We start from the raw sequence: 17,105 nt of genomic DNA, 5'->3' as shown, positions 1-17,105 counted from the left end.
TATTCGTTAAGTCCTTTCAAACATTTTACTTCCTTGTTAATGGAACGCGTGACTGACCTACTGATATTTGTAGTCCGTACTCTCCGACAGCTTGTTCGGGTGTTTTCGTATTTTCACCTGAAGTACTCGTATACTAACTAAAATAACCAATATGGACAACCGATTAGGTAAGATCTCTGACTCTTACGCTGGTGACCATAGGTTCCCTGCCACTATTATATCCCACCAGGGTTATATTGGACCAATATTGTCACGTTTCGTACGTGAAATTTAATATGAAACTTACTGAAAATACATTCTGCGAATGAAAAAGCCCCCATTTTACACGCAAAAGTGCCAAAAATAAAAAGTAAGTTTTTTATGAATAGGCCTGCTTCCAACTACACCACGAAGGCACATTCTCGACGATTACGGTGAATTGCTACATTATAACCTAAACCCTTATTAGAAAAATGAATTTAACGACCCGTTATACCCGAAAACATGCGTAAATTCGATAAAACACTGCAAACCGAGCGAAATAAAGGCAAGAAAACGTATGATCAATTGTTGGTATCAGACAGAACATCTTATCATCAAGCATGCCATGAATATCCTACCACTTTAGATTTCATACAGTTTGCCGGGTTTTAGTGATGAATATAGCCAGTCTATCCCTCTGATCCATGACATTCCGTGCAAAGCATGGTTGTAAATTATCTAAATACATGTACACTGCTGACTTGCGTACAAATTAAACCAGCTATCAGTCAAATCGAGTCTGCAATATTTACTATTTGTTTTGTCCTCATTGCTTCTGAGGGATCTATTTTTCAGATTTTGTTAGGGCCTAATATATTATGTTGTTATTAAGTGATTAAGTATATATCAATATCTATTTCAAGAAAAAAACAAAACAAAACAAAACAAAACAAAAAAAAAAAACAAAAAAAAAAACATTAGATAATTTTAGGATTTTATTTAATGATAACATCCTCACATCATTTAAAGATGTTACAGCAAATAACCTTTTTATTTACACTACAGTATGTTCTTTGATTTTAATGCCGACCGTAACTTTGTAAATTCTTGTCCGGGCTGTAATTCTGTCATCCATGAAGGAATTTTGAAATAGTTTGGCATAAATATATTAACCTTAATGAGACGACGTTTCATGTGTAACACTCAGACCCCTTTCTACAATGTCAATGTCACACTTAGAAGTCAAACAGTCTGTTTTGTGTCCGGATCGTAACTTTGCCATTCATCAAGAGGTTTTAAAAGTACTTAGCATAAATGTTTATCAAAATGAGAACCCTAGCTCCAAGGTCAATGTGTTAACAGGGTTATTTTTGTGTCCGATCCATATTTCTGCTATCCATGGAGAGATTTTGAAATATCTTGGCATAAATGGTAACTATAATCGGACAATGTGTCACGCGCAAGACCCAGATCCCTTGCTCCAAGGTCAGTGTCATATTTAGTAGTCATATCATAATAGATCTTTACGTGTCCGATATATAACTCTGTTATCCATGAGGGGGTTTTGAAACAACTTGGCATAAATGTTTACCATAAGGAGGCAATGTGTTACGCGCAAGACCCAGACCCCTAGCTCCAAGATCAAGTTTACACTTAGAAGTCAAGTGAAAGGTTAAAAGGGTCTGTTTCATATCCGATTCGTAACTCTGTCATTAATCATGTTACAATCTAAATATTTTAAGATTTTATACCAATTGCAAATTAGCTCAGTGGTAAAGCATACAGTCCATGTTAAACAGATCTTTTACCGTGTGGGTTCGAAACTCACCATCGACATTATTTTTTTTTATCGTAAACATTAAGATTCCTTCATGAACTATGTGACAACACAACAGAGAAGTATCATAAGCCGATATGGCAGATCAGAAAAGTTTACCATTATATCAAAGATGATATTGACTAAATGCATGCATTTAAGCCATGCAAATAATAAACATACTGTTGTTTTATATAAAGACATACATACAAATACAAACCATCAAAGAAAGAAACAAAAATATGGGAATGAAAATGAAAACATTAAAATTATTTCCCGATAACGAGAAAACGTGTCGTGCATAACAACCAGACCACTAGCTCCACGATCGCTGTCACACTTAGAGGTTAACGGTTTACATGGTGTGTTTCTTGTCAGTTCCATACCTATTCCGTCGGTGAAGACATTTTAAAATTACATGGCATAAACGTTCCCTATATTAAAATGACGTGTCAGACGCAAGTCCAAAATCTCTAGTTTCAAAGTCAAAGTCAAACTTAGATTAAAAAGCTAACATTTATGTTTCTTGTCCAGTCAATAACTCTGCCATCATCAAACATTACTTGTCACAATTTTCACTATGATGAGTTAGTGTGTCATGTTCAAGACCCAGACCCTAGCTCTAAGGTCAAGGTTACCTTCGGAGAAATTTTTTCTCTTGTCGAAAAATTAGTCATAACTTAACTATTCTGGCATATTTTGCGCATCGAACTGTAGCATTCTTGGACAAACCTCGGGGGCGTTTGTCACTAATAGTGCCATTTCTTGTTTGAGCTTCAATTCTAACTTTGAGAGTTATATATATATATTTGTTCTTATACCTTTAAAATGTCAAGGTCAGTAGTGGCTATTGTCAAGTTACCTTAAAGACACACCACTAACTAACTGTAACCTTTTGTATTTCCATAATGCTGTCTGACTAAAGTACATCTCCTATTACGCTATACTTAGGATCTGAAGACGTGCTATTGATAGCCTCGTTCTGACGACCATTCCGTTAGCCAGGCAGAAGGCTTACTTACAACATTTTGTAAGAATAAAAAATCTGTAAGCGACTGGTCCCGAATTCGAGTCCCTGACAGCCTACACATTTTTACTTACTTACAACATTTTGGAAGAATAAAAAATCTATATTAAGACTGGGTTTTTGATAGTTACATTTTTATGACGTAAAGTGTCAGCCGGTTAGCTCTGTCGGTAAAGCGTTAGCTCTGTCGGTAGAGCACTTGCTCTGTAAGCGACTGGTCCCGAATTCGAGTCCCTGACAGCCTACACATTTTTCTTAATATTTGACATTCGAACAAGTCGTCTGATTGGTTAAAATAAAAAAGGAAATAGAATTGCGAAAATAAAAATAGCAGTTCTGGAAATCAAAAATATACAGAACACGATTAAGAATGGGTCCTTCTCGGATATTCGTTTAGAAGATCAAGTACTTCAGTCAGATTGTTCCATAATTGTAATTATACATTTTTGTATGGAGAAATGAGAAATAACAAGTGTCTAACTACAGTTTGACAGTAACAGATATAAGGCTAAGACAATGTATTACTAAATATATTATTCAATTAATGTAGTAGTATGCACGGTACTTCATGTATTAAGGTGAGTTTAGATCACACTTTGTTTCTATATACAGTGTAAGATAGTTATTATTCTATTTTTTATAAAACTATACTGAGAAGAGAATGACTGAGTAAGTTTGCAGATGAAGTTATGAAAACCGGACTGAGCTTGTCCACCTATCATCTTGTAGAATAGTTGTATGATACCGGTATTACCAGAATTATTTGCACAAAGTTCATGTGGGAGGAAAAGTAGACCACTAGGTATTCGTGGGTCTTTAACTCTTCTAACTTGTTAAATACCGATGGATAAAAATAAATGCTAGAGCCTACAATTAACGGTCAAAGCAATACGTTAATGTTACACACCGATAGCCACACGAAAACTACATGCAGGTATAGACTTGCCACAGTTCTCTACTGCGAAAATCTAAAGTGGTAATTTTGACTGGGAATTCACGGCATGACTTGGTGCCAGTAAGAACCTTCTCTGCGAATCATGTGGTGTCAGACAGAACATTTTTGGTCTACCCATCCAACTTTAACACCTCGTATTTTTGAAAGTAAAGTAGATTTCGCCGGGATATTTGGCAAGCAAAGAGGTAAAATGTTGGACTTTTTACTGAGGGTAATGCAAAGCTTGTTGCTTCAGAAATGAGAAAAAAATCCTCAGTTCAATATAGAAAACAATGAAAATCTGGCCGTGGGTTAGCCATCTGTGTGAGTATTTGGTGGTAAACATTCCATTAGATGCCTCTTTCTATCCTCGAAACCTGGTATGAATCTGGTTTTCATTGGTTCACATTGTATATAGACAAAATTGAAAACACTTACTTCGAAACGGCAACAATCTTGTTAAAGTGACATGTTGTCCGATCTGGTGTCATGTCATGTTATCTTGTGATGCCGCGTTATCACGTTATAGAGTGTATTCTTTGCTATATACATGAACATTAATCTATACAACTTTGCTCATGTTGCTATCCAAGCAATCATATCGCGTTGAACTGCACAAAGATTTTAAACATCCGCACTTGATTAAATGTAATCACTAGCATTCGTGCAAATAAGCCCCTACCTTTCTTTTAATTCAGTGGTAGAAGCCTTCCAAAGGTTAGGGCTGTGTATCATTTTTCCTAAAGAATTTAGCTGCAGGAAAGCCTTTCCGTCCAAAAAAGTGATTTGTTATCTATTCGTTTCACGGACAATAACTCTATTTCTGAAGATTGTGTGGTTATTTAGTATTTGTCAAGTTATTAAGCAATAGTTTTTACAATATAGGTAATATATGCATTGGCATATTTTGTGTTTATTGCCAAATTTTTGCATATCTGAAATACATGTATTAAGACTGAAAGACTTTTGGGTTGCTGTGTGTATTTTTTCACCTTCAGAACCACTTTCAACATGTAATATTTGAGATTGCCTTTCTTGACAGAAATCAAACATTTTTTTTCTTAAAAGGATCAACATAACTTATACTTAGTACAAAGGTGTTTGTTTATTTTCAGTTTGTTTATTTTCAGTCACATTTGACTCTTTTGCTTTATCAATAATAATCGTTTCGATCTGACTTTCTTGCCGCGGCTCTATCACGATCTCTTTACCAGTCTGTGACCATCATATTAAATGCGTTCTTAAATAGTAAAAAAGACTATAGTAGTGAACATTTTATGCTTTTATGCAAATGAGAAACAGTACATCGAATTCGTATTTCATTACGCTGCAACTGGTTTTATATATTTTTTTCGTGTTTCTGTTTTTTTTTAATTCAATTTATTTGAGTGTCTTACCGACCGTGAGACCATCATAACTGGCGTGACCCCGGCTGAAACTGTTGGTACCAGATGTTAAGCACACAATTCAGGCCGGCCCGTGTCCACCGGGGATGGGACTCTGTGTGTGTGTGTGCGGGGGTGGGGTGGGGTGGGGTGGGGGGGGGAAGCAGTCAGCTGAGAAATGACCTATACTTATCAAAGTTGGACTAAAACCAAAAAATGCGCCATCATCGCATATCCATGTTTCAAAAATATCCAGGGAGAGACACCTCTTACCGTCCGTACGTAACATATATAATTACAACCGCCTCACCGATGACACCTTCGTTCAAAACTGCATGCATGGTGCTCCCATACGAAATATTTCTGGTCTGTGCCTGAAATTATAATTACATCATGCTGAGTAGCACAGTCGCAGTTATTTGCGGTTATTTCTGCTTTATTTATACCAGACATTTATTTTTTTATGGTCTTCAAGGAGTTTCTAGGGTTCCGTGAATATAGTGTACATGCAAAGATTTGATTCGCTCTCACATAAGTTGTGTAAGGATTACAACAATTTCGAATGTTGATCTACGACCTAGACATTTTCCAATGTCGATCTACTACCTACACTTGTTTTGAATGTTGATGTACGATTGCAGACATAGCTGGGTCTACATTAAATGTTAATCTACGACTTGAACAATTTCGAATGTTGATCTACGACCTGGACATTTTCCAATGTCGATCTACTACCTACATCTGTTTTGAATGTTGTTGTACGATTGCAGACATAGCTTGGTCTACATTAAATGTTAATCTACGGCTTGAACAATTTCGAATGTTGATTTACGACCTGGACTTTTCCAATGTCGATCTACGACCTAGAGTTGTTTTAAAGTTGTTGTACGATTGCTGGGTCTACACTGAATGTTAATATACGGCCTGAACAATTTCAAATGTTAATCTACGACCTGGACTTTTCCAATGTCGATCTACGACCTAGAGTTGTATTGAATGTTGATCTACGACTGCAGACCTAGCTGGGTTTACATTAAATGTTAATCCACGATCTGAACAATTTCGAATGTTGATCTACGCCATAATCTTGTTTTGAAGGATCTACAATTACAGACCTGTCTACATTGATTGTTAATCTACGACCTCGACAGTTTTGAAAATTAAATGATTAAGCGGGACTCTTTGCTAAAACTTACGGCATAGAGTAATTTTAGTTGGAGGACCAGGGTCCGAAACTCACTAGCCCTGGTTTCGTAGAGCAATATCTTACCACTGGATCAAGGAGTCAGCCCTGTAGGCCTCCAATGGTCACGTTGTGTATCCAATACTGTTTGAACCTCGAAATGAAGTATCAAAGTGTAAAAGCCATGTATTCGAGGGACCAGTGCAAGGCAACGGGCCATGATTGTGGCCACAATCCTGGTAACCATTATAATGATAGTGAAAAGGTAATGTTTGATAAATTATCTTGCAGAATGCATAGTCATTTGATAAGGTCGCCTCGAGCTTGTTTGTTTGTTTTGGGTTTAACCGTTTTAACAGTATTTGATAAGGTCGTCTCGAACTTGTTTGTTTGTTTTGGGTTTAAGCGTTTTTCCAACAGTATTTGATAAGGTCGTCTCGAACTTGTTTGTTTGTTTTGGGTTTAAGCGTTTTTCCAACAGTATTTGATAAGGTCGTCTCGAACTTGTTTGTTTGTTTTGGGTTTAAGCGTTTTTCAATAGTATTTCAGTTATGTAACGGCGGGCAGTTAACCTTACCAGTGTTCCTGGATTCTATACCAGTACAAACATGTTTTCCGAAAGTATCTGCCAACTTTCATGCATGAATCATAGGTGGAGGACGAATGATTTCAGACACAAAGTCTTTTACAAAATCGTCACGGAGAACATAAGCCGAGCCCACGGATCGAACTCATGACCCCGCGATCCACAGATCTGAGCTCTCGCCATTTAGCTAAGCGGGCGGGTCACCTCGAATAAAGTATCAAGTTACTTACCATGTTGGAGCCTCCGAGACTGAGTGGTTAAGGTCGCTGACTTCAAATCACTTGTCCCTCATCGATGTTGGCCTCACTTGGAGCGTTGAATTCTTAATGTGAGGAGCCATCCAGCTGGCTTACGGAAGTTCGGTGGTTTTACTCAGGTGCCCGCTCGTGATGAAATGATGCACGGAGGGTCACCTGGGGTATCCTCCATCAAAGCTGGAAAGTCTCCATATGACCTATAACTATTGTGTCCATGCCGTGAATTCCCGGTCAAAATTACCACTTTAGATTTTCGCAGTAGAGAACTGTGGCAAGTCTATATCTGCATGTAGTTTTCGTGTGGCTATCGGTGTGTAACATTAACGTATTCGTTAAAGATCCACCAATACCTAGTGGTCTACTTTTTCCTCCCACATGAACTTTGTGCAAATAATTCTGGTAATACTGGTATCAAACAACTACTCTACAAGATGACAGGTGGACAAGCTCAGTCTGGTCTTCATAACTTCATCTGCAAACTTACTCGGTCATTCTCTTCTCAGTATAGTTTTATAAAAAAAATAGAATAATAACTATCTTACACTGTATATAGAAACAAAGTGTGATCTAAACTCACCTTAATATATGAAGTATCGTGCATACTACTACATTAATTGAATATTGTATTTAGTAATACATTGTCTTAGCCTTATATCTGTTACTGTCAAACTGTAATTAGACACTTGTTATTTCTCATTTCTCCATACAAAAATGTATAATTACAATTATGGAACAATCTGACTGAAGTATTGGATCTTCTAAACGAAGATCCGAGAATGACCCATTCTTAATCGTCTTCTGTACATTTTTGATTTCCAGAATTATTTTTATTTTCGCAATTCTATTTTTTTTTATTTTAACCAATGAGACGATTTGTTCGAATGTCAAAGATTAAGAAAAATGTGTAGGCTGTCAGGGACTCGAATCCGGTACCAGTCGCTTACAGAGCAAGTGCTCTACCGACAAAGCTAACGCTTTACCGACAGAGCTAACCGGCTGACACTTTACGTCATAAAAAATGTAACTATCAAAAACCCAGCCTAAATATAGATTTTTTATTCTTACAAAATGTTGTAAGTAAGTAAAAATGTGTAGGCTGTCAGGGACTCGAATCCGGGACCAGTCGTTTACAGATTTTTTATTCTTACAAAATGCTGTAAGTAAGCCTTCTGCCTGGCTAACGGAATGGTCGTCAGAACGAGGCTATCAATAGCACGTCTTCAGATCCTCAGTATACCGTAATAGGAGATGTACTTTAGTCAGACAGCATTATGGAAATACAAAAGGTTACAGTTAGTTAGTGGTGTGTCTTTAAGGTAACTTGACAATAGCCACTACTGACCTTGACATTTTAAAGGGATAAGTACAAATATATATAACTCTCAAAGTTAGAATTGAAGCTCAAACAAGAGATGGCACTATTAGTGACAAACGCCCCCGAGGTTTGTCCAAGAATGCTACAGTTCGATCCGCAAAATATGCCAGAATAGTTAAGGTATGACTAATTTTTCGACAAGAGAAAAATATTCTCCGAAGGTAACCTTGACCTTAGAGCTAGGGTCTGGGTCTTAAACATGACACACTAACTCATCATAGGGAAAACTGTGACAAATAATGTTTGATGATGGCAGAGTTATTGACTGGACAAGCAACATAAATGTTAGCTTTTTAATCTAAGTTTGACTTTGACTTTGAAACTAGAGATTTTGGACTTGCGTCTGACTCGTCATTTTAATATAGGGAACGTTTATGCCATGTAATTTTAAAATGTCTTCATCGACGGAATAGGTATGGAACTGACAAGAAACACACCATGTAAACCGTTAACCTCTAAGTGTGACAGCGATCGTGGAGCTAGTGGTCTGGTTGTTATGCACGACACGTTTTCTCGTTATCGGGGAATATTTCTGCTAATTAATTCCGAAATTTCTTGATTAATGACAGAGTTACGAATCGGATATGAAACAGACCCTTTTAACCTTTCACTTGACTTCTAAGTGTAAACTTGATCTTGGAGCTAGGGGTCTGGGTCTTGCGCGTAATCATTTTGTGGGGTCGAATCTACGCGAGTTTTTTTTCATGGTTTGTCTTTGTGTGTGTGTATGTATGTGTTTTTTCTTTTCGTTTTCATTTTCATTCCCATATTTTTGTTTCTGTATTTGTATGTATGCCTTTATATAAAACAAAAGTATGTTTATTATTTGCATGGCTTAAATGCATGCATTTAGTCAATATCATCTTTGATATAATGGTAAACTTTTCTGACCTGCCATATCGGTTTATGAAACTTCTCTGTTGTGTTGTCACATAGTGAATGAAAGAAACTAAATGTTTACGAGAGAAAAAAATAATGTCGATGGTGAGTTTCGAACCCAAACGGTAAAAGATTTGTTTAACATGGACGGTATGCTTTACCACTGAGCTAATTTGCAATTGGTACAAAATCTTAAAATATTTAGATTGTAACATGATTATTGACAGAGTTACGAATCGGATCTGAAACAGACCCTTTAACCTTTCACTTGACTTCTAAGTGTAAACTTGATCTTGGAGCTAGGGGTCTGGTTCTTGCGCGTAACACATTGCCTCCTTATGGTGAACATTTATGCCAAGTTGTTTCAAAACCCCCTCATAGATAACAGAGTTATATATCGGACACGTAAAGATCTATTATGATATGACTTCTAAATATGACACTGACCTTGGAGCAAGGGATCTGGGTCTGCGTGACACATTGTCTGATTATAGTTACCATTTATGCCAAGATATTTCAAAATCCCTCCATGGATAGCAGCAATATGGACCGGACACAAAAATAACCCTGTTAACACCTTGACCTTGGAGCTAGGGTCTCATTTTGATAAACATTTATGCTAAGTACTTTTAAAACTTCAGTTACGATCCGGACACAAAACAGACTGTTTGACTTCTAAGTGTGACCTTGACCTTGTAGAAAGGGGTCTGAGTGTTACACATGAAACGTCGTCTCATTAAGGTTAATATATTTATGCCAAACTATTTCAAAATTCCTTCATGGATGACAGAATTACAGCCCGGACAAGAATTTACAAAGTTACGGTCGGCATTAAAATCAAAGAACATACTGTAGTGTAAATAAAAAAGTTATTTGCTGAAACATATTTAAATGATGTAAGGATGTTATCATTAAATAAAATCCTAAAATTATCTAATGTTTTTTTGTTTGTTTGTTTTGTTTGTTTTTTGGTTTTTTTTTTAATAGATATTGATATATACTTAATCACTTAATAACAACATAATATATTAGGCCCTAACAAAATCTGAAAAATAGATCCCCCAGAAGCAACGAGGACAAAACAAATAGTAAATATTGCTGATAGTTGGTTTAATTTGTACGCTAGTCAGCAGTGTACATGTATTTAGATAATTTACAAGCATGCTTTGCACGGAATGAATTTGCAACCATGCTTTGCACGGAATGTAATGGATCAGAGGGATAGACTGGCTATATTCATCACTAAAACCCGGCAAACTGTATGAAATCTAAAGTGGTAGGATATTCATGGCATGTGTGCAACGTTGAACCCAACAAAATAAATAAGTACTTACCATGTAATCAAGCACCGAATCCGTGTGCTGAGCTGCAAGTAGCCTGAAAGAAAGATGCGGAAACGAAAACAAGAGCAGAAGTTGAAAGGAATGTAAGAATCGCAAACTTTATTACATAGAGAAAAAGCAGAATATAAATGGCATATGCCTGCTTCTGAACAATGGCAAAGATGAGGTGTTTGAAGGAGACGATACTTGGAAATTATTCCTTAGAAATATATGTGCTTTAAGCGAAGAAGAAACATTTATTACAATTCCAGATGATGAAGGCTTCAAGAAACCAGAACCTACAAGGAATGTATGGACAAAGTAATATTGAAAGGCCTGAATGTGATTGCTCCATTTCTTTCTTCGCCGGTGCTAAGATCTATACCAAATGCCTTTATAAAGCTGTGTCTATTGTATGGAGTAAGCAAGAGAAAACTGGATAAACTGAAAAAAAAACTAAGGATTATGACAGTCATTATCCTGAATCCATACTTCAAGATCATGGGATACATCTACTGCCACAGAATACAGACGTAATGTTAGTCAATGCTAGTTCAAAGGCAATGCCTTCAGAATCGCCGGAAATGGTTGTACGTGTAATAGGTACCAGTACCGGTAATTTGTTTCATGATTGAAGAACCTTTTCTCGAGCCGTAAGGGTTAAACTTAGATCTCCAAAACCAGTGATATATTTTTTATTGTTTACTTATTCTGCAGACAATAGGATAACTATAGTAAAGATGCAGAATCATTAATGCGAGCAATTATTTAATCAACTTTACCTTTCAATAAATCAATTAAAGTGCTCTCAAAATGAATTGTATCAAGTGCAGTCTTGTTGAACCCTTGAAGTCCTCTGTAAAATATTTTGCTCTCTCTCTCTCTCTCTCTCTCTCTCTCTCTCTCTCTCTCTCTCTACTGCCTCACGCCTCTCGCGAGTTTTATGGGCAGGGTGTGCACGCCGGGTATTAGTGAAGAATAAAAGTAAAACTGGAAGAAGTCTTCCAGACATAGTAAGACTATGAGACATACTAGTAGCATGATTGATAAAATGTTAAAAACAGTAGTAGAGTAAAAGAAGGTTAAAAACAACTGGTATATTTAATACTGGAGCAGGGCCACTACCTGCTTGAAGGATTCAAGATCAGACAGAGTCGCAATATGCGGAGGTAACCTGTTCCACAGGACTGTGGTGTGAGGGAAGAAAGAGAATTAAAAAGTACGTGTTGACGTGAATTTGGCGGAGACTGAGAAGTTGCATCTGTCTGGTTAACCCGGTTGGGCCTTCTAAGTAAGTTGGAAGCGGGATGGCTAAAAGATAGTGATAAATCTTGTAAAACATAGCCAGTTTGGAGTCCAGACGTCCCTTCTCAAGTGTGCTCTAGTCTAAGGTGTTATGTAGGCCCGTCACGCTCGTGCATCGTGAATAATCGTGTTTAACCAATCTGACTGTGCGTCGCTGGACCATTTTCAGCTTAATATGTTAACCTGTGTGTGTGGGAGGGAGTGGGAGGGTGGGGGGCGGGGGGCGGGGGGCATACAGATGGTGCGTATTCTAATTGTGGTCTGACCAGTGTTTTGTATGAAAGTGCTTTGACATTTTCGTGTTTTGTTTTGATATTACGTTTAAGGAAACCTAGTATTCTGTTTGCATTTGTTGTTATTCTGATCCATAATCAAGAACTGATATATCATTAACCTACTTTTTTTATCTCACATTAATCAGTCTGATTAAATGGTGCATCCTTTTGAATTACGGGAAACCCAGTATTCTGTTTGCGTTTGTTGTTATTCTGATCCGTAATCAAGAACTCTTCTTCTTCTTCTTCCAATACTGTACATGGCCCACTCTGGAGCATTGTCGTACAAGTGCAACTTTACAAGGTGGATGTGAGGCACAAAACAAGTGCAGGTTAAAAAATGGTAAAATCGCAGGAGTACGTATTTACAGTGGATTACAGACAATGCCCGTCTTGAAAGCCTCTATGGTAGTGGCTCCTGTCAGGTGAGCTGGCAGAGTGTTCCATAACCGTATACTGGATGGAAAGAAGGAGTGCCGGTATGAATCTGTTCTGCAGAAGGGGACCATGAATCTTGTGGTGGTAGCCCTGTTGATGGCAGCTGAAGTGTGGTAGTGAGAGGCAGGGTCTTTGTCCACAAGGCCGTACACAATACGGTATACCATAATGGCCTTTGCGAACCGTCTACGCTGCAGCAATGTCTGTCAACCTAGTTGGTTGATCATGTTGCTGGTGTTGCTGGTAGTGTGGTAATCCCCAGTTACAAAGCGCGCAGCTCTTCGCTGCACAGCTTCAAGTGACTGAATACACATCTGAGTGTGGGGATGGATCCCAGGCTGGGGCAGCATATTCCAGTATGGGCCGGACCAGGGACGAATAACATCTATCCTTGATGTTACTTGTGCAGCTTTGTAGGTTGCGGCGTAGAAAAGCTATGCTGTTGTTCCCTTTCTTGACCACTGTCTCAACATGTGGTTTCCAGGAAAGGTCTCAGAAAGGGTTACCCCCAAGTATCTTCCAGTCTTTGCAACCGCTAGTGTGTGACCGCGAATCGTGTAGTCTGCGCACAGCGGGTTTCTCTTGCGAGAGAACCTGATGACTTCACATTTGCTGGGGTTGAAAGACATTTGCCAGTCCTCTTCCCATTTCTGGAGTCGGCCAAGGTCCTTCTGTAAGGTCAAGGAGTCCTGCGAAGTTTTAATCTTCCTGTACAGTAGACTGTCATCAGCAAAGAGTCTAGTGATGGAGAAAATTGTTGCTGGCATGTCGTTAATGTACAACAGAAAAAGAAGAGGACCGATCACGGACCCCTGAGGGACACCGGAGGTAACAGGTGCAGATGCGGATGACTGGTTCTCAACAACCACTTGTTGGCTCCTGTCTGACAGAAAATTTTATATCCACTGGAGACGTTACCTCGGATGCCATAGTGATGTAGTTTGTACAGTAACCGCCCATGGGGTACTTTGTCAAATGCCTTGCTAAAATCGAGCAAGATGGCGTCTGTCTGCTCTGCAGCTAGGTCCTGAATGGTGAGGATAAGTTGACTCTCGCAGGACCGCCTTTTCCTGAAACCGTGTTGTTGGTCACATAGTATGTTGTATTTTTCCAGATGTTTCATTATTTGAGACTGCAAGATGTGCTCCAGGAGTTTACTACAAATGGATGTTAGTGAGATGGGACGGTAGTCTGAGGGACTACTTCTGTCTCCTTTCTTGAAGAGGGGGTGACATTGGCGGCATTCCAATCTGAGGGGCGCAGCCCTGCTGTAGCGGTGCCTGAAAGATTAATGTCAGCGCAGGGGCAAGTTCATCTGCATATTCTTGCAGGAACCTTGATGGGACTTCATCTGGTCCCGGAGCCTTATGTGGATTTAAGTCCTTCAGCAGTTTGGTGACACCCTGTAGACTGACATCAAAGTGGTGCATTGATGGGCTGGGACTAATCTCCATCTTTGGCATACTAGAGTATTCCTCTTTGGTGAAAATGCTGCAGAATTGGTGATTAAGCAGTGTTGCTTTAGTCTTCGGGTCGATGTATGACATACCGTTATTCCGAAGAGAAGACACTCCGCTACTGTCACAATGTTTCCCTTTAATAAAGGAATATAACTTCTTGCAGTTGTTGTCACTTACTATGTCATTCACATATGAATTGTGAGCACGACGACATTCCCGCCTAGTATCCTTCTGAAGCCTTTTATATGCATCAAAGTCTTCCTCGCTGCCAGTTTGTTTGGCCTTGCGATAAGCTCTCTTCTTCTGTCGCGAAAGCCTTTTGACCTTTCTGCCAGCCCATGGTTGGCTAAAACGCGTGGAAGACCACTTGGATGGGACACTGGCGTCTATCGCTTCTGTACAAAAGTCCCGAATACGGTTCCATAAGGTGTTCACATCAGTTGATGGGCTGTTTTTGGATGTGAAAGCATCACAGAAGTTTTTAACAGAATCACGTAGCTGGGTGGTATTAGCTTTTTTCCATAAAAATATTTTTCTCCTGGTGGGTCTACGTCTGGGAACGACGCAGGTTGTTTGTACAAACACGACATCATGGTCACTGACACCTGGCGCCGATTTAACCTTCTCAATCAGTGAGGGTCTGTTGGTTATGAACAAGTCCAGAATGTTCTTCCCTCTAGTTGGGAAGGTAACAATTTGCTCAGATCCTGAGTCATAAATAGTGTCCAGCATAAGTTGGTTTACCTATACTGGGTTACTATTGCCGAGGATAGAGCTTGTGTCCAAATAAATATCTGGGAGGTTTACATCTCCTGCTATCCAGATGGTGGAGGATGGATACCTAAGATAAAGTCCTTTGATCTGGCTACAGAGTTCCTCCATGTGTGAAATATCCGTGTTTGGTGGGCGATATGCTGACCCAATTATCAGAGGGGCCTTTCCTGGGCATTCGAAGCTGGCTGCACAGAATTCACTGCTTGTCTGGATATGGAGATCTGAACCCGTGATACCATCTTTTGCTATGGTGATAACCCGCGGACTGTAACTACATGTATATGGAAATTTGGTGGAATAACTTAATTCTCGCTCATAGAAACCTTGGTGGAGCCATGTCTCATTTCCGATAACAATATCTAGGTTGATCTCCTCAAGGAGTAACCAGAAAGAAGCCTTTTTAGCACGCAAGCTCTGGAAGTTGATTTCTAGGATACGGAAATTTGTTTCAAAGTTCATTAGCAAACTTTTTTATCTCACATTAATCAGTCTGATTAAATGGTGCATCCTTTTGAATTACGGAATGTTGTTATATGTGGTACTTTTTAGTACAGTAGATAATAACAAAATAATATTAATTATGCACAAATTTCATAAGTTTCACACAGATATTTTGTATATGAACACTTAATTAAGTTAGAAATTATATTGTACACACTCAACAAGTGTATCCATTGACAATCTCCTTGTGCTTGATTATTCTGTATTTAGATATATTTATTGATACTTAGTAATGGCTGGTCTTTCAAATGTATAAAAAGCCCAAATTTTATTTGTAAATTAGTGGTCCCTTGTCCTTAGTGGTGCTGAATGAACTAAAAAAATATCATGACACATCCATATTGCACTGTATTAATTAATGTAAATAATTTTTTATCACATCATACTCATAAATAGCCTCTTGTACCCCCTAACAAAGTTCGTACTTCTTAGTGCCTCCTTTGTAGTCCTTAGTGTTAAATTGTAGGACATGTATTTGTTTTTCTTTAGGTTAAATTGAATCCGAAACTGATTTCTAACGGCATTTCTGATTGGTCGTTTGAAGAAATTTTATCAGATAATAACCAATTAAAACGACAGAAACATACCCCCAAGATACATGTAAACAATTTTTGCCGAATTCCAAAATTTCTAGGTATTCAAATATAATTGGCTTCTATTTCAGTATAGATTCGCATTGAAACTTTTTTAGAGTCTATTTGATTACATGAAACTGGTGTCATAATTTCAGCATATTGTGAGGTCCATCCTCATCGATGTCAAATTATAATTTGGACATTATAGCCCTGTTGCCGGTAATATGGCGCACCTAAGAATTAACTCTGTTACATAAAATACGCAAACAATAATTAGAATTCATCTCTTACAACAAAGAACATCCTTTACTTCATATGTCTGCACGTTTGCAAATAAAAATACATTCAAACTTACTTGTAAAAACGTCTGGGAACACACCACCCTCCGATCTGCATAAATCCCCATATATATGTTTACTTTGCTGGTAATATGGCACATATGACATCACTGTGTGAAGTAATCAGCTGATTCTGCTATTGACGCGTGTACCGGTATTTTAAGTTTACACATGCAATAGTGGGACCCCGTTATGCAGTGATGAATCAATGGAATTAACATACATATCGAATATTGTGTATGCCTGTTTCTCGTCAATTCGAGCTTTCTCATCGATTCGAGCCCTTGTGTTTTAGTAAAATTCATGCTCATGTAGCATGTTCTTCCATCAGAAACGTGTGTCATTTACATTTTAAAATTCCTTGGAAAATATTAGTCATAAAACCACTGAAAAATTGATGAAATACCTATTTTAAATTTTTGCATCTAAAATTACTTATTTCAAAGGGAAATTACATAGTGGGTAATATTGTGAGCCCAAATTTCAAATTAAAAGCACCCCGAGCATATTTCGACTGTTGTAACGAGTGAACAAGAAGTCAAACTTGATAGAAATTTGCTTTATGGAAATAGAATATGCAAACATAAACATTTAATGACCTTCCAAACAGAGGGCTCGAATTGATGAGAAAGTTTTAAAATGATGTGGAGTTTCACCTCCTTCAGTCTCATGCAAAAAAGTACATATAAAAGATGATAACATTGTAATTCTTAT

The 17,105-nt window shown here is 38.1% G+C and overlaps 1 protein-coding gene across 2 annotated transcripts in view; it reads left to right on the top strand.

Moving 5' to 3' along the window:
- The first annotated feature begins 16,002 nt into the window (after positions 1–16,002).
- The window catches only part of LOC123537916 (serine/threonine-protein kinase ULK4-like), a 35,186-nt gene continuing 34,083 nt past the window's right edge, over positions 16,003–17,105 (top strand). For both annotated transcript variants that reach the window (XM_053530703.1, XM_053530702.1), the window contains exon 1: positions 16,003–16,112. The gene's annotated coding sequence lies outside the window, so the exon portion shown is untranslated. The remainder of the gene's footprint in view (positions 16,113–17,105) is intronic.

The sequence above is a fragment of the Mercenaria mercenaria genome, chromosome 18 (genome assembly GCF_021730395.1).
Source record: "Mercenaria mercenaria strain notata chromosome 18, MADL_Memer_1, whole genome shotgun sequence".
Classification (NCBI taxonomy): Eukaryota; Metazoa; Mollusca; class Bivalvia; order Venerida; family Veneridae; genus Mercenaria; species Mercenaria mercenaria.
Note: the sequence above shows the minus strand (reverse complement) of the source record. Positions and strands in the feature narration are given on the sequence as shown.